The sequence below is a fragment of the Chenopodium album genome, chromosome 5 (genome assembly GCF_948465745.1).
Source record: "Chenopodium album chromosome 5, dcCheAlbu1.1, whole genome shotgun sequence".
Lineage (NCBI taxonomy): Eukaryota > Viridiplantae > Streptophyta > Magnoliopsida > Caryophyllales > Amaranthaceae > Chenopodium > Chenopodium album.
The window spans coordinates 34505835-34529866 of NC_137838.1; the positions used below are offsets into that span (position 1 = coordinate 34505835).

Consider the following 24032-nt stretch of genomic DNA (forward strand, 5'->3'; position numbering starts at 1 on the left):
ATGCAATGCGTAGAGATGGTATATGTAGCTCTACAGGTTGTACGACATCCATTCCATAAACCAAGGTGAAAGGCGTATTTCCTGTTGATGTGCGAATTGACGTGCGATAACCCCAAAGTGCGAAATGGAGTTTGTTAGGCCAATCCTTGTAATTTTCTGTCATTTTCTCGATGATAGTCTTTAGATTTTTAGTAGATGCTTCAACTGCTCCGTTTGCTTGAGGTCTATAAGGAGAAGAATGATGGTGTTGAATGCCATATTTCTGTAACAATTCTTCACACTCAGCTTGAAAGTGAGTTCCATTGTCACTTATCATTTCATGTGGGACTTCATATCGACAAATAATATTCCTTTTAATAAATAGTTCTACATGTTTTGTAGTGAGTTTAGCATATGATTGTGCTTCAACCCACTTCGTGAAGTAATCGATTGCTACTAGGATGTATTCTTGGCCTCATGTTCCTGGAGGAGTAATTTTACCAATAATGTCAATTCCCCATGTAGAGAATGGCCATGGTGAAGTGTAGGTGTAGAGTAAAGATGGAGGAACATGTTGTAAATTGGCGTAAATCTGGAACTTAGGGCATCTTTTTACATATTGATGACAATCCCTATTCATGGTAGTCCAATAGTATCCTTCTCGCATTATCTTCTTGACTAGCATTTTTCCATTAACATGAGTTCCACAAATGCCTTCGTGGACTATCCTCATTACTCTTTTGAGCATCCTTTTTACCTACACATAAGAGAGCTCGACCCTTAGGTACCCTTTTATGTAGCTCGTTGTCTATGAGTACGTATTGGGAAGACAAGAGTCTCAATGCTCGTTTTGATCTTTTGTCAGCATGAGGAGGGTATTCTCCTTTGGTGACGTAGTTAAGTATATCCGTATACCACGGTTCTTCTTCTTCTTCTTCTTCATCTTGGATCACTTTATCATCTTCTATAGCTTTAATATAAGCCGGTTTATGCCTTTTTTTCTATAGTTAGAGGCATTTGCTCGATTTTGGTAGGAATCCTAACCATTGAGGCTAGTCTTGCCAAGGCATCAACAAATTGATTTTTCTCTCTAGGTAGATATGTGTATTCTACCTTCTCTAACTGATTGGTGAGAGTTTCCAGATAAGTTTGGTAAGGGGCTAGACTTTCGCTCCTTACTTTCCCTCTTTTAGAAATCTGGTTGATGATCAATGAAGAGTCCCCAAATATTCGTAATTTCTTCACTCCCAATGCCAAAGCTGTTTCAAGGCCTACCACGCATGCTTCGTACTCAGCAGCGTTATTGGTAACGTCGAAATATAACTTTATGGAGATTGGAACATGCTCTTCCTTAGGTGATACTAGTAATACTCCAACGCCACATCCCTTTTGATTTGAGGCTCCATCAAAGTATAAGGTCCAAGTATCATCTTCCGTGACCATCAAGTCTTCATTTGGAAATTCATTGTCGTGTATTGGCGTTGAATCTTCTGTTGGGAAGTCCGCTAGAAAATCTGAGACCATAGATCCTTTGATAGCTTTTTGAGGCATGAATCTTACATCGAATTGGGCTAAGTTGACTATCCATCTTGATATGCGCCCATTGAGTGTAGATTTCTCGAATAAATACTTGAGTTGATCCATTCGGGAAACTACAAAGACTGTATGCACGAGCATGTAATGTCTTAGCTTATTTGTGGCCCACGCTAATGCGAGGCACAATTTCTCAAGTGGTGTATAGCGTATTTCATGCTCGAGCATCTTTTTACTTAGATAGTAGATTGCATTTTCTTTACCTTCTACTTCTTGTGCAACCATGGCTCTCATTGTTTCATTGGTGACTGTTAGGTACAACCTAAGAGGTATTCCTGGAAGTGCTTGTGCTAGTACGGGAGGATTTTCGAGATAAGCTTTGATCTTTTCAAAGGCTTTTTGACACTCATCGTCCCATATTACTGGTACATTCTTTTTAAGCTTCTTGAATATTGGTTCACATATTGTTGTTAATTTTGATATGAACCTACTTATGTATTGCAACCGGCCAATAAATCCTCGAATTTTCTTCTCGATTTTGGGCGGTGGCATTGACATGATTGCCTTGATCTAAGTTGGGTCTATCTCTATTCCTCTAGAGCTTATGACATAACCCAAAAGCGTTCTTGAGGTGACTCCAAAAGCACACTTGGATGGATTCAACCTCATGTTGTATTTCCTTAGCCTTTCGAAGAATTTTCTCAAGGCTACTTGATGGCCTGGGCGATCTTTTGACTTCACAATCATATCGTCCACATACATTTCAACTTCTTTATGCATCATGTCATGGAGCAGGCCAGTCGCTGCTCGTTGGTAAGTAGCACCCGCGTTTTTTTAACCCGAATGGCATTACCGTGTAGCAGTAAGTACCCCATGGTGTTATGAAGGTTGTTTTCTCCATGTCTTCTTCTTCCATGAGGATTTGATTGTACCCCGTGTATTCGTCCATGAACGAGAGAAGTTTATGAATAGTTGTATTATCTACCAAAATATCGATGTGTGGTAAAGGGAAGTCGTCCTTTGGACTTTCCTTATTTAGATCTCGATAGTCGACACACATTCTTACCCTTCCATCCTTTTTCGGAACTGGGACGATGTTGGCCACCCATTCGGGGTATTTGGATACCCTGATAAAACCTGTAGTTATTTGCTTTTGAACTTCTTCTTTTATTTTAAGAGCTACGTCGGGTTTCATTCGACGCAACTTTTGTTTTACAGGTTTCATTCCTGGAATTAGCGGTATAGTGTGTTGAGCTATTTCTCTATTAATACCTGGCATATCTTCATATGACTAAGCAAATACATTAATAAATTCTTTAAGTGGATTGATTAAATCGGTTCTTTCTTGTTCATTAAGTGTTAATCCGATTTTAACCGTCTTAGTTTCCTCGATTATCGGTGTTTTCTTATCAAGTGTTTCCATTGCTTTAATAACTTCTTTGTCATTTTCATTGTTAGTTAAGAAATTCTCGTCATCTTAGGTTAAAGAAAAGCACGAGGAGTAAGCGGAAGAAGACATATTATTGAATTCAGAAAAAAGAGAGATGTCTTCAGGGACTTGATTGCTAATTGTCCTAGGGGAAGAGATAGAAGAAGGGGGTGCTACAACTAAGGAATTGGAGGACTCTACTGGAAAAGACTCTGACTCTGACTCTGACTCAAACGACTCTTTGAACATCGGTCCTTGCCCTGTTGTTATGGATATTTTCCTTCCACTTGGAGTAGTCACCTTGACTGTCTTGCGCCACCCTTGTAGAGATCCTTCTGCTGGAGTGATGAGCTTTAAGGGGTCAAAGTTCTCGCTTTGTAGGACCGTTTGGATGAGCGAGCAATTATCCTCTATGTACTTCTGCTCATCTTTTTCTCTCCCAAATAGTAATCCCATGACATTAAAGTCAAAGCATGGGGGTGCTTTCTCCTTGTGGATAGAAGTTGGGATTTCATCTAGAAAATAGCAATCTAGGAAAATTTCGAATCCCGGTTGCCTTATGCCATTTACAACAAAAGGTTCGGGAAATTCATAGCACGGATAGTAAGAGGATACTTATCCATTGAGAGTAAGAGGATACTGATCCATTGGGATTTATTTCTTTTGGATGCGAGCGTTCCTACGCGCCTTAGACTTTTCCTAGGCTCGCTTGAGATCTTCCCGAGTCAGTTCAAAACCAAGTCCGAAAGTTTCTAACTTAGGGAGGCCAGGCAATTCCAGCAATTTTGCTATTCCTTTCTTCTTTCCTAGAGTCATTCCAGGAAAATGTCCTTGTTTCTTTAGAATAACGTTCACTGTCATATTGGAGTAGGGGTCGTGGCAGAGAGGGGTCCTTTCATTCTCCTCAATTAAGGAGACCTCTTCATTAAAGCGTCACAAATCTTCATCGTCTTCATCGTGCTCCACATTAATGATGGGATTTTCTATAGCTTTAATCCTCATGGGTGAAGCATCGATCGTGATGGGAATTCCTCCAACTATGGCCTTTACCTGTTGGTGGAGAGATGAAGGGACGACCTTTAGGTCATGAAGCCAAGGGCGTCCCAACAATAAGTTGAATGAATCTTTGATATCTACCACTTGAAATGTAGTAGCGTGTTCTATTGCTCACGTCGTTATATTCATGGTAATCTTGCCAAGAGCTTGACGACAAGTGTTGTCATAAGCTCTTATTCCTTGTGTTGACGGGGTTAAGTCTTCATCCCTTATTCCTAGCATCCTCGCAGTTCTGAGTGGACAGACATTAATTGCTGATCCATTATGTACAAGAGTCATTAGGACGTTCATTCTCTTGCAAACTACTGTGAGGTTTAGTGCCTTATAATGCTTGTCACCTTCTGGAGGTAAATCTTTGTCAGAAAATGAAAGTAAGTTTCTTATTGTTTACCTCCAATTGTTTATTATTCAGAGAAAAAGGGTTATAGTGCCTTATTGTTTCATAAGATCAATTGAATGAGTTTATTATTCAAAATCACACTTATCTGAAGCTCCTCTAATTGTTTCTTTGCGACTTTGAGAGCTTTGCGTAGTAAACTTGATCCCTCCCACACGGACCATATAAGCAGTCGTACATCCTCTTTGCTTGCTGGTTCAGGAAAGTCATCCATGGCATCAAAAAACATCTCCTCCTCTTCTTCGATACCATGAATTTCTTTCATAGGTTTGATGAGAGATGAGAGATCAACCTCATTTTCTTCATCAGAGAAGGCCAAGGAATGGGCGAGAGGTGCATTGTCAATGCTTGACTTCTTACTAGCAGGAGGCAATGGTTGTTTGTTGTTATCAATTAAATCTTGGATAGCTTCCTTAAGCATCCAACAATTTTAAGTAAGATGGCCCCCTACCTTGGTGATATTTGCAATGTGCATTGGGGTTCCAGTTAGCTATCCTCTTCTCGACTGGTGGGTCCCCAAATTTTCCATAGGAGTTATAAGACCTTTTGCATTTAGTCGGTCAAATGCGGTGTCATAACTCATACCTATAGGAGTAAAGTTCCTCCTAAATGGTTTCTTTTGTCCTTTGTTGTTCATAGCAAGGACTTCACTTAAATTGAAGGTGCTAACATTGTTTGAGTGGGTGGTTTTGGAATAAGAAGGATTGTCGTTCTTCTTGCCTTTCCAGCCACTGTTGGAGTTACTGTTAGCAACTTTCAGTTTAGCCAGGTTGTCTTCAATATTAATTCCAATGTCATAGACGACCTTGAAGGTATGGAGATTATTTTGGTAATTGAGATGCTTGGAGTACTTCTCTTGAAGGTTCTTGAAGAACAACCTCACAGACTCTTTCTCGGATCGCTTGGTACTTCAATCATCTTAGCAAAGGTTTCTCTCCATTTGTTAAAGAAAGAAGTGAAACCTTCATTCTCCTTCTGCTTGAGTATTTCAAGTTCTCTATAATCAGTTTCAACTTGAATGTTGCACTTGTACCTATCAATGAAAGCGTTCACTATGACTCCCAAGTAGAGGTTCTTTCTTTCTCAAGAGAGTAGAACCATTGTTGGAAAATGGTTTCAAGAGATAGAGAAAACAAAGAAGGAAACACCTTCTTATCAATACCCTTAATACTCATCATTGTTTCAAAAGCTCTTAAATGAAAGTAAGGGTTATAAGTTGTTTTGAATTTTGGGATGTCGTTGGCATTGAACTTCTGCGGAAGAAGATCTTTGTCAACCGAGACCCCTTGTGAGCTAATGCCTTGAAACTTGTAATCACTAGACAACTTGCTCAAACTTTCTTGCATGAGGTCCATCAGTTGTTGCTTCACATGATCATCGATTTTGAGGGTTAAAACCTTCAATGCCTCAGTCACAGTAATCAATTGGTTCCTGAGTTCATTAAATTCCTCTTGAGTTGCCATTATCTTCTTAGCTTTCCTTTTTCGAGCGATTGGCTTGTCAAAAAGTTGAACTTGAATGAAAAGGTTGTCTTTGATCAAACGCCCTTCATTTCTTGACCACGCGTTGTAAATTAAACCATTTTTGTTTTAATGACTTGACTCAAATTGACTTTGACTTTACGGGTTTAGAAAAAGAAAAAATCAAAAATAAGGTGTATATTTTTAGGAATTAAGTGTAGGGTTCAAACAAGTGGTTTAATTGGAGGATTAATATCCGACTTACCCCCTAAAAAAAGGACGGAAAAACACGCGCATACAAGACTCTCTTAGACATGGTCAAAGTGTGCATACATATTAGTGTGTGCTTTATACGGTGAGTGCAAGTGACATGCTTTGACACTTTTGTAAGACCATGGGACTTAGTGCCTAGACACGATTAAGGACTTGACACGGTATTATTATCAGTAGAAATTAACTGAATTGATTAGCAAACTGTTCAATTAGACACAAAGTGATGACTGGAGCAATAAATCGAACTGTCGCCAAAAAGGACTGGCACCTCTCTTTGCAGTGTAGCACCAGACGACAGGACTGATGCCAGGCACTGCAGTCCAAATCTTGGTGCCATTGTTAGAACGTTGATCTGGAACTGCTTTTGGTATTATTACTCTACAGGGTATGCCTAAATTCGTACTAAGTCAACTCTAATTAAATCATTAGACTTTAATAACTCTAATTAATTAATTAGGCAAAGTTCTTTTAGTCATTAATCAGTCTATTTAGTCTTACACAAGTTAAACAAACGGTTAGGAAAAAACACATAGAGTATGCACAACCAGTAATGCACAATTAGTCAAGTAGGCACAATATGATGCAATGAGTTTGCAACATAACCATGGCTCTAGTTCTCTAAAGTTCGGGATATGGGTTAGTCAAAGAGGGTCCATGGTTAATTGTCTGGATGCACCGCGCGGAAGGCTAATCGTGAAGGGTTGGTGGGAGTGGATGGGACACCGCGAGTTAAAAACTCGCTTCCATGGTTTGGTGAATTCAACAGTCTCGGATGTACCCTTTGTTGCACAGAGCGTTCAATCAGGTAGATGGAGCATTAATTCCCAGACAGTTATAACCATACGTAGAACACATATGGGTTTCTGAAAAGTGAGAAAAACTCAATCAGGAAGTAGGATCGAGCAAACAGTATTAAAAACTAGTCAAAATTAGAACGCATATTTCTGGCTCGGTATTGGAAGAACTTGGCGCCAACAAATAGAGTCCGGCGCCAACAATTTGTCTTTGGCGCCTGGCGACAGAAGCTGTCACCTGGCGCCAGATTCAAATCAGTGACGCTAAACTGTGTTTTGTGACGCTAGTTCCTACATGCCTCAACAGCTTTATGTGCTCGATAAAATTTTCCAATTTCGCGCAGCATTATTTCGATCCTAGTTGTGAAAGATATTCCCCAAATTTCCTACGTGTAAAATTCTATATTTTTAACTCATTACGGATGGTCTTTCCAATAAGATCTTTTTTATGCATATGACAATAATGTTAATCAAAATTACGCACATGAAATACTTAGAACTTTTCGAGTCTCATCCACTCATTCTAAATCATTGCCAAAATATATTTCAGGAATTAAAATAGAAATCCTCCCTAGTGGAGTCGCCAAAAACTGTAGGGAATATTTCAAGCATTATCCCTAGCTTTAACCCCCACTGTGATCACACACTAAAGTACGGTGGCGTCCAAAGGGAAAGAAGATAGAGCAAAAGAGTCGCCAACAAGTTTTAGGAACTTGTAAACCATTCACGAGGTGAAGGTTACACCCTTAACGATCCAGAAGACCGTCAACTCCAATAGCTCTGGAACCATGACTGGTAGTTCGGGAATGAAGGTACAAATCCAACTGAAAAGAAATTGAACCTGCCCTAATAATAGGTCTCTACTTTATTCTGATCATATTCATGTGCGCTTTCAGACTAACATGCAATCAATAGAATTAACCCTAAACCTGTTTATCTATGTTGGTTGAATATTAATGCAAAACAAAACTATTATTGGCGATCACTTAAATTATAATCATATTAACCATAAACAAGATTATTAATTATCTTATTAAGCGCGATGACAAGTACCAATTCCCTTTAAACATGCATAAAAGGCGTTATCAAGCAATAACAATAAATATCAAGTAACATAATAATAATCATAATCATATTAAAGCATAATAATAGCAAGATCCTAGGCATGACACTAACAAGATTAATAACAAACCCTAGCATGTCACTAAACAATAAAAATCAAAGCTGTAACCCTAACATGATACTAAAATGAATATTAGGAAGAAAATAAGAAGCATCATAAAAATCATAATAAGAATATTTGATATTATAACTTTACCCTAAACATGATACTAGGAAGATCAAAACGCCCTAACATGATACTAGGAATCATAGTAACAATCTAAACATGATTTCTATATCATAATATCAATAAATCAATTAAAGCACTTACTTGGATGTCTCGTATCTCTTTCTAATAACAAAATACACGCGTTAGTAATTTCAAAGAAAATAATAAATCAAATAACTAAATTAAATAATTGAAAGAGAGATTTGGGACCAAACCCTCAGAAATTAAAACCTTTCACGTCTCGGGCGAAGGCAACTTCGAACTGGGCTAGATGTTTCTAGATCTTGTGAATGCGGAATTTTATATGCAAAAGGCTAGTAGTGAGAGAGAATAAGCTTTAGCTTAGAGAGAGAAGAGAATTAGAAAACTAGAGAGTAGATGATTGAAAACGAAGATTTTAGGAGGCTATTTATAGAGAAAATCAGCCGGACTAATAGAAAAACAAATTAGAGTTTCGACTAGAATAAAACACAATTGGCGCTAGACTCTAGACATTAGCGCTAGGCGCTAATAATCAGTTTCACGCGTTTTCTTAATTTTGATAAAATTTAGCCGTACAGAAGGGCAAAATCGTATTTTCCTTAAAAACACTCTTTTATTCTGATTAAAACTCCAAAAAGTCAACTAAAGTCAATTTATCAATGCTAATTAAATTAGGAATGAAAAGAACCTTCTAGAAGAATCTAGAAGACTAAAATCAATTCTAATTGCATTAGGAATAATAAATCAATATTAGGCCCTCCTCTAGATCATTGGGCCGCACATAAATATCAAATCGGGCCCAGTTTAGTAATTTGGCAATAACTTCCTCATTATTCATCAGAATTAGGCTTATAATATATCGTTGGAAAGCTCTTTTCAACCCCATCCAACTACACCATTATTGGACCCTTTCCATGGACCAAACCAAAATTGATTGGCTGTTATCTTAAAATAGGCTTTCAAAAACAGAGAGAATGAAAAGAATATATAAAAACTATCCGCAACACTAGACTTTCCGCACTTTCACTTCATTCGATTATGATTCGACGCGAAAGGTACTCATCACTAGGTTTGGTTTTTGGGGAGACACAAATGGGTTTCTACACCTACCCATGTCACATGGCAAAACCCTAAGCAAGAAGCAGTGTCCAAACACACCTGATAGGCGAGAAAGGACGAATCATTCCATATGCTTCGTTTATTGGATCAATAATGTATGCCATGATTTGTACAAGGACATATGTAGTGTATGCCTTGAGTGCTATGAGATAATACCAATCAAACCTAAGAAAGGCGCATTGGACTGCGGCCAAGAATATCCTAAAGTATATGGTGGCTCAGATTAATTAGTTGTTGAAGGTTACATCAACGCAAGCTTCCTAACAGACAAAGACAATTTTAAATTGCAGTCAGGATATGTATTCTCTATAAGTGGAGGAGCATTTAGTTGGAAGAGTGCTAAGCAAAGCACAATTGCATATCTACAACTGAAGCCGAATACTTGGTAGCTGCAGAAGTGGCTGAGGAGGCGGTTTGGATTCGTAAGTTCATTGGTGAACTTGACGTTTGACCCTCCATCAAGGGTCCACTAGCCCTATATTATGACAAAAATGGAGCTATTGCTCAGGCCAAGGAGCCAAGGGAACATTAGAAGGTCAAACATGTCAAGCGGTGAATTCACACGATAAAAGAAAGGAAGTTAGAGGGTGAAATTAGAATTTGTAAAGTTGGAACAGATGAGAATGTGGCAATCCACTTACTAAACCTTTGTTCCAAGTGAAACACAAAAGGCATGTTGAGGCAATGGGAATCAAGCACGTCAGTGATTGGCTATGATTTTCATATTAGGTGTTGTAAGGAGCGTGATCCCATCGTAGGGGGTCCTTCCTTAGATGCCCATGGCCATTTAAAATCCTAGGACTTTACACTTGTTAAGGTGTATTAGGATTTGGATTCCTGACTGTTTGGGGGACCTTGAATTAGAATTGGTTCTATCATCACGCTTTTTAGTAAGAAACAAGTAGGAGTCGCTAATGAGTTTTGGGAAAACCCATAAACCTCGTTCATGCCTTTCTCCCACGTGGATTTCATGGGATATTTAGCACAAATAATAAGTTTACCCATACCCAAATTGGTCTACATAAACCAGAAATGAGTTCGGGAGCGAGGGTACTGAAATAACATTCCCTTTAAAGGAGAATCGCCATTCTAGCCCTAGTGCGACCTCTACTAGCTCTTCCTTTTTTATAATTTCATCACCAAATAATATATGCAACACGATACCTAAAACTATGTTATTTGATTTTATTTACAAGCATTATTAGTCACGTAGGAATTACATTGCAAAGTCGTTATTCTTTATTTAATTTAAATTCGTGAAAGGAGCAAAAATAAACAAGATTCGCCTTGGCTTAGGTGATCAATCAATCAATTAATTATTCAATTCTAATCTTATTTAATACAAGATACTACATGGAATCAATTAATTAAATGTCCTTTTAAAGTGGTCAAACAACACTATTTTATTGATTAAAGTTCTTTTAAACAAGAAAAGTGATTGTGATTTATCTAAGTGCTCGGGAATTTACCACTTCTTTTTGCTAGATCTCCGTTTAGAACACTTATGGACTCCTTCTTGTACGGGAAACTTCACCGTAGTAACAAAGATTAAGAGGGGTGAGTATTTAGGACAAGAGGGTTTGGAAGCACAAGTTCACAAGAGTTTCTGCCAGGATTTTAGGTTAATTTATGTGTGTTTAAGCCTCGTATGAAGCCCCTATTTATATGGAATACCTAGGGTTTTAAGCATTTTGCCGCAGCCGATATCGCGCGCATCTGGATGAGTTGCGCGCGGCATCCCAGCACAAGTGATTTAGTTGAGCTGCTATGGGCAACCCAACTGATGTCCTGCACGCGGTTTTATGGTAAATTCGATTCTATATTTTATAAAATTCTGAATCTTCCACGAACGCATCTTTAGTAGTTGCGCTGGGTGTTGCGAGCAACTGAATTAGTTGCACCCGCCCGACCAGCGCGACACTTTGAGATGCGCCCGAAATTTTTCGCGGCAGCTTTAATTTTAAACTAGACGCCTCTAAATATGTCATTATTGGGTCTTAAGCACGGACCTAAGCCTAACTATGATCGGTTTTAGTTAATTAGACCTTGTTTTGCATTTGTTTTGGGTTAGGCTATTCTTTTGTGTCTTTGTGGTTTAGCCAGTCATCCATAAGCATTCTTTACTTCGATATAACACAAAGATGGTTTTATTTATCGTCATTGCACTTCCTGTCGGGACGAGAGACCAAAAGTAGATGTCTACAATTAGCCCCAACTTTGATCGAGTCTAGGATAGACGAGGATCAAAGTAGCCAAGGAATTAAATCCGAGACTTATTATGTGAAGTTCTTAATGAATAGTGAATCATTCAGAAATGTTAAGGATGTCGAAACGATCCTTGATTCGCTAAGTATTTGAAACAAGTAGCTATTAAGGCTAGAAAAAGTATTTTCTATGTCGTAACGCGCTAAAGAATCTAGATTGATCCTTTGCAATTGTAAAACGTTTTTACAAGTAAAGGCGTTCTGGGTGATTGCCTGTCATGTTAAGAGATTGGTTTAGAAAGGATTAAAAAGGGGATGATGTCCTCTTAATCATGTCATCGTTGGTCTAAAGTCCCTCGATATGTCATTGAAACTTTAGCCTGATTTTAACAATTTAAAAAGATGATAAGAAGAATGTTTCGGCTTTCGCAGCCTAAATATTTTGGCTTTAGCAGCCGAAATAGAGTTCTTGACAATTCGCTCGTCAAAACGCAATACTCGATGTCCACAAGATAGAAAAACATGTCTTAGGACTGGAGGCATATATCCAAATCCAGTGAGAGAGAAGAAAATCGGCAACTCTCTTAGTAGTTTTGTCCACAAGATGAGTACACGTGTCTCACGACTGGGGGCACGTGACTACATAGGTGCGACATCGTCTTGTCGCTCTTTATACAGGGGGTGGACGATACCCTAACTGTCCGGTAAGCTATTAAGTGCACTAACTACCGTATTTGCTTCCAATCAAGAAGTGTCTGTTTCTGAATGGTTCGATGTGTCTGTCTACTCGTGAGCTAACGCCTAAAGAAAGTAATTCTCTACCTTTTAGTTCCAAGAGGTAGACCTCGCAAAGTTGAGGAAGAAGTGAAATTTTACGCAACACCTACGCCATACAATTTTATGCTGGATGATAACACCTTGCATTTTTACGCTGCATGATGACGCCTTCCTTTATGATGTGGATGTGAAAAAAGAAGAAAAGTTGGACATTTATAATGTCAGTACAGTAAAATGACAAACCTGTCTATGGGAGCTTTTACGTAAAGCACCACCACGGAACGTCTTAAAACACTTTTTACGAAAAACGTTCAAAACGTATGCTTAGGGAACGCACACAGCACAGTGTGCATGCAAGAAAACTATCAAAGAAGAAAACAAACTAAAAAAATAAAAAGCAATAAAAAATGATTTTGATAATTTGCCCGCCATTACGTCTAATAACGAGCAAAAACCGTTGGAAAATAATCAAACGGATCAAAATATGGATGTCGGTCATTTAAGTGACCAGTATCCGCGCACAATTTAGTGGGTCACTCTAGCCAGGCACGCGCATTGTTCTGAGTTGCGCTGGTCAGTCATGCGCAACTTTTTCAGTTGCGCGTGACATTTAAGTCAGCAAAAAGAAATCGCTAAGCGCGATTTTCTTTTTACTCACTTCTTCTTCTTCCTTTGCCATTTTCGTCCCTTTCTCTCTATAAAAAGCTCGATTTGTTGCAATTTTCAAAGCCAAAGGAAGCTGATCTCACCCTTAATTCACATTTTACATAATCCAATGTAAGTTTTTTGTTTAAATTTGTTCGTTTTTGGCGGAATTTGGGCGTTTTTCGAATCATTAAACCCCAATTTTCAAATTTAGGGGATTTGATTCAGACCATTATTCTTGAAATTGTTTGTTCCATGTTATTATGCTATGTTTATGGAGCGTTTTGCAACAAATTTCATAAAAAATGGCTAAGTATTGAACCTTGTATGAGCATTTCTTTGTTTGAGTATGTTTTTTGCACTTTCCTTCGAATTTGGTTTGTTTCTTGTTATTTTGCTTACTCATTTGGCTATACTTATTGATTTTGAAGTAATTATAGTATTAGAACTAGCTATATCTTCATAAACAATGTTTTGAAAATTTTGAATCCGAAAAATTGGCACGAAGTGTATACTAAGCTTATTTTTGTCATGTTCGAACTTCAAGATTGTTTAGTAGACAATAATTGCATCATTGTTACTATTATTAGCCTCGAAATAGTTGATTCTTTGATATTTTGAAATATAATCCTTTGAATGCTTAGTTGAAACTGGTATAGGATGGTTTTTATGGATGTTAAGCCCCCATTTACTGAGTTAAACTGCAGGTATCGTAGCCCCCTAGCATGGGTGGCATTCGATTTTTGTGTTTTGCCCTTTCGGTAGGCATAATGCTACTGAAATGGGTCCAAAACATGTATATTAGCTTAGTTTAGAATAAACTAATAAAGAAACTTTGTCCATTCATAGCATGGACTCGCCCCCATTTGTTGATGCTGAGGAGGTTCTAGGAGATCTCGGGCTTAATGAGGTTGTTTGCCCTCAAAAGAGGGTGACCCGTCCTCGAGAGGAGGTTCGAGAGCGACACGTCGGAGTTGATCGTCGTCTCTAGGAGGATGTGGTCTGGGAGGCTCCTCTTAACTGGGACCCTAGGGTCCTCAAGTGGGACCCAAGCCATCACGTCTCGATCAGGGGTTGGCGCGGCATCGTGAGTCTTTTGCGCCTCCTTTTGTTTCTTCAAAACAAGTTTTTTTACTCTCTTTTATGCCTTTCTTTTTTTAGAGTGAGCCTAGCATTCCCGTATAAGGCTCTGGTGATCTACGAGGTCGTTTTGAGAGTTTGCCCGAGGTGGCAAAGGAGGTTGTGGAGCTTTCGGTATCAGCTCCCAACTGGCGGCTCTTCAGGATTTATCAAGTCAGCCTGCGTCATTGGCTTTCCTTCGTGGATTGTTGGAGTTTTGGTGGGATTCCACCAACACTTTTCACTTTCCATGGGGAGAGATGACGGTTACCCCTTACGATTTCTCTATGATTACGGGTTTTCCTTTCGGAGGTGAGCCCGTGGTTATAGAGGTCGTTAAGGGCTCAGACGATAGACTACGTGACCTTGTGGGGGATCGTCTTACAGCAGCCCTTCACATGTATGTGCAGTCTTGTCCGTACTCGGTTCTTGCCGATGAGTTGTCGGCTGACGAGGTTGATCGACAATGTACACCTAAGCAGCTGGCTCGGATATACATTGCTCACATTCTTTCCGTCACTATCTTGAATGATCGGGGAGAGCGTTTCACCATTGGGTTACTTATCTGCCTCACTGATTTGGGGCAGGTAGGTAACTTGAGTTGGGCAAAGGTGTCGTATGCCTGTATGCTTACAGCTATGGGCAAGGCGACCCGGGTGATGGATTCCAGGGCAGTTACTGAGGTGCCTCGGATCTCACTTTCATGGCATGGTCGTATCCTTGAGGTGCGTATTTATCCTTTTTTTCTTTTCTTTTAATCGCCATTTTTGTTTTCTTTTTCTAATTATTTTTTTGCTTCTTATAGGCTTGGGGATATTCGTACCTTCCTTTCTTAGCTCCCTGAATGCTCGGGGCTGCTCGTTTTCCTATTGGCCATCGACTGGTCACGATTAAGAAGAGACGAGCCACTTTTATCGGTGACTTTCTCCAGAGGATCCTTTCGGCGACCCGTGCGTCGGTGAGTATTTCAACCACATGTGCATCTTTTGATTTTTTGTTTATTTTCAGATGATTCTTCATGTGGCCGTGTTTATAGATCGATCTCCGTCCTTGGAGTTTGATCGTCGGAGTCCCTGAGGTTGTCCGGTCTGGCAAGATTTGTTGTCGTTTCCGGGCCCTTTATCAAGGACTTCCAGTCCTCTAGAGGACAGACGCTTGGTTTTAAGGTGAGTGTGTTCTCTGGCAGTCTTCATTCGAGGAGCCTACGGTTCCTACGGATCCTTCAATCCAGATTTTGCGTCCGGACTTGCTGTCTACCGAGGACCGAGCTTAGGCGATCCTCGGTTATCCAGCGGAGCATATGGTGCTGCCAGATGCATCTTACCAGGATTTCATCACATCCAAGCTGACTCCTTTCCCAGCTTTTATTCCAGTTAGTATTTTTCCATATGTTTTTATATTTTTCTTTTATTTTCGAAACCTTGACTCTTTTATTGTGTTTTCAGCAAGTCGAGCTGGGTGGTTGGGTGCCTCCCATGGCGGAGGTCACGTATACCGATGCTTTTGGATTGGTAATTCGTGAGATTCTCCCAGCAGCGGAGGAGGAGGAGGACAAACCGTATATTCTTGAGACGGTTGAGTCGGTATGTTTATTTCGTATATGTACTTGTTTTTATATTATTTATTTATTTATTTATTTATTTATTATTATTATTATTATTATTATTATTATTATTATTATTATTATTATTATTATTATTATTATTATTATTATTATTATTATTATTATTATTATTATTATTATTATTATTATTATTATTATTATTATTATTATTATTATTATTATTATTATTATTATTATTATTATTATTATTATTATTATTATTATTATTATTATTATTATTATTATTTTCGAAAACGCGTTAAATTTAATCTTGGTGTCTGACCCCAGGCCTTGGCGCGTGGAACCAGGCCTGGCGCCTGGCGCTAGCCATTGGCGCCTGGCGCTAGTGCTGGTGCCTGGCGCTAACTAGCCAGGGTTGGCGCCAGCTCTGTTTTCTGAGCGTCAGACTCTGTTTTGTTAATTTATCTTTTTTGGCTGATTTTCTCTATAAATATCGTATTAAAAACTCCGTTTTCATTCATCAAGATTCACCAATTCTCACCATTCATTCACGAATTCTCCTCATTCGCAAGTTATCATCAACAATCATTCATTCAGTAGCATTCTCTTAATCATTCATCTCTCTCATTCATCTTTTTTCAAAACTTTGCTTTTTATACAAAATTCCTTATTCGCAAGATCTAGAAACACCTAGCCATATTTGAAGTTGCCTTCGCCCTAGACGTGAAAGGTTTAATTTCTGAGGGTTTGGTCTCAAATCTCTATTTCAATTATTTAATTTGATTGTTTTGTTTATTATTTTCCTTGAAGTTACTAACGTGTGTATTTTGTTATTAGAAAGAGGTACGAGGCATCAAAGTAAGTACTTTATTGGTTTTTATTGATGTTATGATGTAGATATCATGTTTACATTGTTATTATGATATTCCTAGTATCATGTCTAGGGTAATTTTAATATTAAATATGATTGTTACGATGCTTCTTATTTTCTTCCTAATATTTATGATTGTTAGTATCATGTTAGGGTTAAAGATTTGATTTTTATTGCTTAGTGACATGCTAGGGTTTGTTATTAATCTTGTTAGTATCATGCCTAGGATCTTGCTATGTTTGTTATGCTTTAACATTAACATGATCATGATTATGATTGTTATAATTTATGACGACCATGAATATTATTATTATTATTATTATTATTATTATTATTATTATTATTATTATTATTATTATTATTATTATTATTATTATTATTATTATTATTATTATTATTATTATTATTATTATTATTATTATTATTATTATTATTACTTTCATATACGTTTGTTCGTTAACTGTCCTCGTATTTAGAACAGGTACCACGAGAGACCGTGAACGGCATGGTGAGGACTATATGTGCTTTCCAAGCTGCTTATCAGAGAGCCCTCATGATCATTGGATGGTCGCGGTAAGTTTATTTCTTTTTCTTTTATCAAAGTTATTACACAGTTTTGTGTATTAATCTTTGTTTGGATTTTGCAGGATGTACAGCAGCCGTCTGGGAGTCGCCGAGCATCCTGACTTCCTTTGTATTTAATTATATCCTTTTTTTTTAAAACATATGTACATATTTTTTTGTAGATATATTTTTTGTATATATGACACACATTTTTATATGTCATTATTTTTCTTTTGTTTCCATGGTTTTTTTTCTCGAGTGAGGGAAAGGGTTTCCGACCTACCCCCCTTGAAAAAATAACAAAAAGGAACAAAGAAAAGAGGACATGAAAAGGAAAGTGAAAAATAAGGGAAAAAAGAAAAAAGAAAGAAAGAGAAAAGGAAAATAAGAAGAAAATGAGAAAATAAAAGAAAAATAAAATAAAATAAAGCATAAAAAAAACACAAGAGTTAACAAAATTTAAGCGTATGATTATTCATAAGATTTCGTCAATATTTAGTTATTATGGAGTTCAAAATACTGAAATAAATCAAAACGACATATCGCAATAGACCAGACGCGTGCATTTGTATGTCTTGCGCGTGGTTGTTGCGCGCATGTGAATCAGTTGTGCGCGCCACCTGCTGGTGAACTTTCCAGAGCGAAAATTGCCGAAAATTTGCCCCTCTTGGGTCTATTTAAGCGTAGTTTTGTGTATGATTTTGATCATCTCGCATTCATTCGCTTCGTAGTGTTATAAAAGAATTAAAAAGAATATTCTCCCTGTGAGATCAACCCCTAACTTGTCGGATCCCAAACCTGTTTTTCAAAGATTTTTTTGTTTGAATGACAATGATATGGTTAACATAGGAAAAGAAGAAGGCGTGGATTTAGATCAATTTATTGAACATTTTGTCGCCCCTCGTGACAACTTGACTAAACAGCGCTTTAAAATTCGTGCTTTATGTTATTGTCTTGGTATAAATTGTTTACTTAGGACAGGTAAAGAATACAGAGATTATTCCATGGAGTCCATAGTAGAGCACATAGAGGGATGTCATTCACCTGCTCCCTTAGCTTTGGCAGAAACTGTTCTATGCTTGAATTGCCTTAAAGGAGACCCTAACGAGAATGGTTTCATGGGAAGTCCACTCCTATTACACGTACGTTTTTTTTTGTCGTAAAGCAGCGCCAGTTGGAAAGTTGCGCTGGCCTGTCTAGCGCAATCGTCTCCGATGCGCGCAGATGGCGCGCTCAACTGATTTTGATGCGCGCGCCATCTGCTCGTGTAATTTCGCGAATTAATTTTTCTTGTTTTTTTTTTCTTCAGATTTGGCTCATGAAGCGCTTGCAAATTATTGAACAGCCACAAAATTTTGAGGCTCATGTAGTGAGAACATTCCCTGGACGTCAAATTCTCTACAAACACAAGAATGAAGAAGAATGGACGTCGTTTTTTTGTCATGGGGTTCCCAACATACGCTTTGTGATTCCTTGGTGGAACATAAGTAGTATGGTTGGGAATAGTTTTAATTGTCCCTATATTAGGCTTTTAGGCCTATCTAGTACTACTTACATTTTTCCTTGTAGGGTGATGAGACAATACGGAATGAAACAAGTTATCCCCCCTCAGGATTGTGATACCCCTAAAGATGTGATTTTTAAACCTGAAAAGATTCCTCGTTGGATGGAATGTTGGTCAAATCTACCTAGGTGGGTAGTACAAAGTTTTAATGTGAGTATTGTGTTATCCTCCTTCTACAAGGCTTAGATGAATGGGGCGGACAAGGGTGAGCTAAACAAGGCTCAATCACAAAATCAAGCTGCCTCGGCTCGCAATCCACCCAAACCTTTATTTGATGCATTCGGCCACCGCTACTCCTCCTAGTGGCCAAAACAAAGGAGGTGAGAAGAAAATTAGACTTCTCATCTCCAAAGGCTCGTTCGAAGGAACCAGAGAGAAAGTCTTGGCAAGGTAAAGTCGTATCCCCAAATCAAAAGTAATTCCTAAATCCTCTAACTAATGTAGATAGGGAAGTAGGGTCGAATCCACAGAGAAACAGATCTTTCTATTCCTAATTAAATAATATAATCTAGATTATGAGGTAACCAATATTTATATTTGAATAATAAACTAAACTACAGAGATCAAGAATAAGGAGAAAATAATATATAAAAGGATCTAGGGCATAAGTTCACCAATAAATAATATTCCAGGGTTGAATATAATAATCATTCATCAATGCATAATTAATCAGATCATAAAGGGCTTTCGCTACGTATTATAATCACACAATTAATTTACCGGTATTAAATCATATCTTTCGAATCTCGACTTAACCATTTATATGTTAACCTGCCTATTGAAACTAGACCTAAACATTAATTCTCATCTGTCGAATCTCGAATCAATATTGTCAAACTCATGCATAAAAGATCAGGCCTAATCTAACAGAGCATTAAATCAATCAATAGGAAATTAATTAAGCATTGACAATCAATAACAATAAATTTCCCATTCATATTATTTATGGATCCCCACAAACCCTAGAAATAAAACTACTCACACATAATTAAATCTAAACTAATCAAAGCAATTAAAGGAGATATGATGAAAGAAAGAAAATAAATAACTGAGATTAAACCAAGAGTTGTAGAGAGAGAAAACAAGAGAGAAAATAATACTAAGAGTTTAATTAAGGGAGAGAGAGAAAAGTTAGAGAGAGAAAAGAGAAAAGAAAACTAAACTAAAACTAAAACTAATAAAAAACAAAACTAAAACTAATGAAAAGGAAACTAAAAACTAATTAATCTCCCCCTACTATACTACGAACTACTACTCCTATTTATAATAAAAAGCCCACAAATCCCACTAACTATAAAACACTCCATCAAAGCCGACATAAGCAAATCAGGACCCACAAATTAACTTTCGCCCAGCTGACTTTCTTTTGGGGACTGGGCTTCGTGCTTCGTTTTGCTTTGGGCCCAAGATCCTTAACTTGCTTGCTCATTACTTGATCCGAAATATTAATTTGGATCTCTTCACAAGTTGAGCCCTTATTCACCGAACCAAATTTCTTTAACTCGACCTTGAGCTTTAAATATACGGTCACAAAATACAATCCGACTCCAATATCTTTGTAGTGGATCAATAAGCTCGGGAATTGTCATAAATCTGTAAATTCCTACAAAATAATACCAACTCTACAAAAATACTAGAAAACATATATTAGTAATAAAAATAGCTCCGTAGAGCTCATATATGCACAAATATGACCGTGGGACAGGGAATAAATATATATATAAAATAGACTTATCAAACTCCCCAAGCCAAACCTTTTCTTGTCCCTAAGCAAAGCAATGAATAAATAAATCAAACTTCACCCCAAAAATAATTTAAAATTAATAAATATAATTCAAGGTAAATCTGACGAACATGTATCAAAGTCAACCAATTGATGAGTGACATTTATGTCACTCCTAAGGAGTAGTTTTAGAGTCTTTTCCGTGTTTATTTTCTCTTATTTTCCCTTTCTTTCTCTTGTTTTCTCTTAATAACATTTCTTGTTTATTTTGGTAATTTTGTCGTGTTTTAGTTCTTTTCGTAGTTTTTATTAGAATTAGTTTATTTTCGTATTTTATTTGCTTTTGATTTGTTATATTTCGTTCTTTATTTTTCCTTGAAAGTATTCTAATTTACTTTTATTTATTTTAATTAGTTTTGAGTCTATTTTATTTCACTTTCTTTGCTTGTATAGTTTTTGTTTAGTTTTTATTAGTTTTAAGTTTATTTTGTTATTTATTTGATTTTATTTACTTGTATAGTTTTATTTAATTTTTATTAGTTTAGTTTTATTTCTCTTTTTCTCTTTTACTTTATTTTATTCCTAATTTATTTATTTCATTTTTCTTTGTCTTGATTTCTCCTCGGTTTTGTGTTTAGGGTCCCGGGTTTCATGTCAAGTGAGTTCGGAGTTCGGGGACGAGTGAAAGTGTGCAATTCTTCTTTGATGGCTGCTGCCCACCTCTTATCCATCACCCCACCTTCTTAACCTCCACCACATCACTCCCCTGCTCCCTCTCCTTCACTCAGCACCAACCACCGCCAAAACCGCCAGCATCTCCAACCACAAATCCACAAACCAGCCACGCAATCAACCACCACCGAGGACCACCACTACCCCTTGTTCTCACACGACCACAACCAGACCCCCAGCATCTCACAACCAGCGCTCACCCTTCACCAATAACCCCTCACTTCCAGTCACCTCACAACAACAGCAATCACACACCAGCACCAACCACCACCTTCACACGCAGCCGCAACAACAACTACCACTATCCCCTGCTCCAATTCACCTCGCAACAGCACCTGCACACCCTCACCAACACCAATTCCACCCACCTAACAACTCCCCTGGCAGCGGCTGCTCCGATTCGCAACACCTTGATATGTCTATTTTATACAGTATTTTACCCCCGTCCCTTGGTCGTAATTAGTAGTGTTTTTGGCTCTTTAGAGCCGCTTTTATTACTAATCGGTGTTTTCCAGTGTTTTCGTAGATTTGGTTGACTTTTGTAGGGATTTATTCTTTTGGAGTATTTTCCCGAGATATTTTGGAGCGATCACGAGCATTGGAGAAACACGACTACTTTTGGAGCCCAAGGCCGGCTAGAGCCATCGAGCCGGTGACTAAGGGCTCGGTGATTTGGATCACGAGGCATTTAGACCATGTATTCGAGACCCGAGAGGAAATATGGATTGGGCCGAGAAATCTAGCCCAATCGAAGTCCAAGCTTCGAAGGAGAAGACCGGGCCCGATCGGGCAAGCATAGACCCGATCGGGCGGATGCACGCAAGGGCAAGATGCGCAGCAAGCCAAGGCGCGCCCGATCGTGCGAGGCTTAGCACGATCGGGCGGTGCAGTGAGAAGAGCAGTGCGAGAAAAAAAGGCGCGCCCGATCGGGCGGCCTCTAGCCCGATCGGGCGCGTGTTTCTGGAAGGGCTCTTTTGTCGAGCAATTAGTTTCTAATTAGGAGTTGTTTTAGTTTTGTTTTAAGTATGTTTGGAGGAGGATTAATGGACTTATCACCCTCTTTTCTTAGACTTTCTCTCTCCACTTAGTTTTCTCTCTCTTAAACTCTCTCTAAACCTTTGTTCTTATTTCTTTGATTAATTCCATATTATTTTGGTAATAATTCCTCTTCCTTTAATCTTATTTATTTATATTCCTTTCATCATGATTTATTCTATTACTTTGATTAATTTAGTTTTTAATATGTGTGAGTAGTTTAATTTCTAGGGTTTATGGGGATCTAATAAATAATATGAAGGAGTAAATTATTGTTGTTGATTATCAATGCTAGATTAATTTCCTATTGATTGGATTAATGCTATGTGACTAGATTAGGCCTATATTTTATGCATGAGTTTGACAATATTGATTCAAGAATTGAGAGATGAGAATTAATGTTTAGGTCTAGTTTCAATAGGCAAGTTAATTTATAAATGGTTAAGTCAAGATTTGAGAGATGAGATTTAATACCGATAAATTAATTGTGTGATTGTAATAAGTAGCGAGAGCCCTTTACAATCTGGTTAATTGATGCATTGATGATTGACTATTATTGTTTGTTGGTATTGCATGATAATTTCTTAGTGGATTGTTTTAATGTTTTACAATTGCGGCTTGTAAAAGTATAGCAATATTAAATTGATGAATCGAGCAGATGTTAATTTGATATTAAAGGCTATTTTCAATAAGAACTTAGATCTAGTAAATTGCGAGAGCCTGTTAGATCTATGTTGAATAATAAATTGCGAGAGCCTGTTAATCATGTTATTTATGCAATGTCAATGATTGATTACTATGTTTTACCCTGGAGTATTATTTATTGGTGAACCTATGCCCTAGATCCTTTCATATATTGTTTTCTTCCCATTCTCAACCTTAGTAGTTTAGTCTTTTACTTAATTATAAATATTGGTTACTTAAATAATTTAGATTATATTAATTAATTAGGAGTAAAAAGACTTGTTTCCCTGTGGAGATCGACCCTACTTCCCTATCTACCTTAGTTAGTGATTTAGGTAATTATTTTTTATTAGGGGATACGACTTTACCCTGTCAAAATTTGGCGTCGTTGCCGGGGAAACGGTTATATTTTTATTTCTAATTGTTTTTGTAGTCTAGATTATTTCTCTTTTGTCTCAGAGAGCGTTAGTTCTCTAAGACAAATCTCATATTTGCTTCTAGTTTTTGTTTATGCCCAGGTGTTCCAGATCAGGTTACATCCCTTTCGATCCTGATATCGAACGTTCCTTCCATAGACAGAAAAACTTCTACAAGCAAATCCTGGCGGATTCTGGTGATACTAACAATAATCACCGCGATCCTCAAACTGATTCTAGCGATTTAGAGACATCATCAGACACAGAATCAGAGATGGCGGCTCCAAAGAAGCTTAGTGATTATTCACAACCAAAGCTTACGGATTTTCCACATCTCACCCCTACTCCGGCTCTTGATGGGGTTCAATTTGAAATTAAACCCCAATTTATAACGATGATAGAGAGGAAGCAATTCAGTGGAGCAAAGGGTGAAGACCCGAATCTTCACATTGCCGACTATTGTCAATATTGCAACACCATCAGACAAGCCGGGGTCACTCAAGACCAAATCAGGGAGATTCTCTTTCCCTTCTCTTTAACTGGAAAAGCTAAATTGTGGTTTAATGGCTTAAATAGAACTACACTTGGTATAACTGACTGGGAAACTCTTGTTTTGAATTTCTATAACAAGTATTATCCTGCAGAGAGAACAGCAGTACTACGGAGTGCAATTCAGAACTTTGCCCAAGAAGCCGATGAGTCTTTATATGAGGCTTGGGAGAGGTTCAAGGACTTACAAAGAGAATGCCCTCACCATAATTTAGCCCAATGGCAGTTAATCC

General features: G+C 37.8%; 1 non-coding gene across 1 annotated transcript; it reads right to left on the reverse strand.

The window, feature by feature from the left end:
* Positions 1-23905: 23905 nt before the first annotated feature.
* Positions 23906-24012, reverse strand: LOC145633407 (small nucleolar RNA R71). The gene has a single exon (XR_014112734.1). It is a non-coding gene; the product is annotated as a small nucleolar RNA R71 (small nucleolar RNA).
* Between the last annotated feature and the right edge of the window lie 20 nt (positions 24013-24032).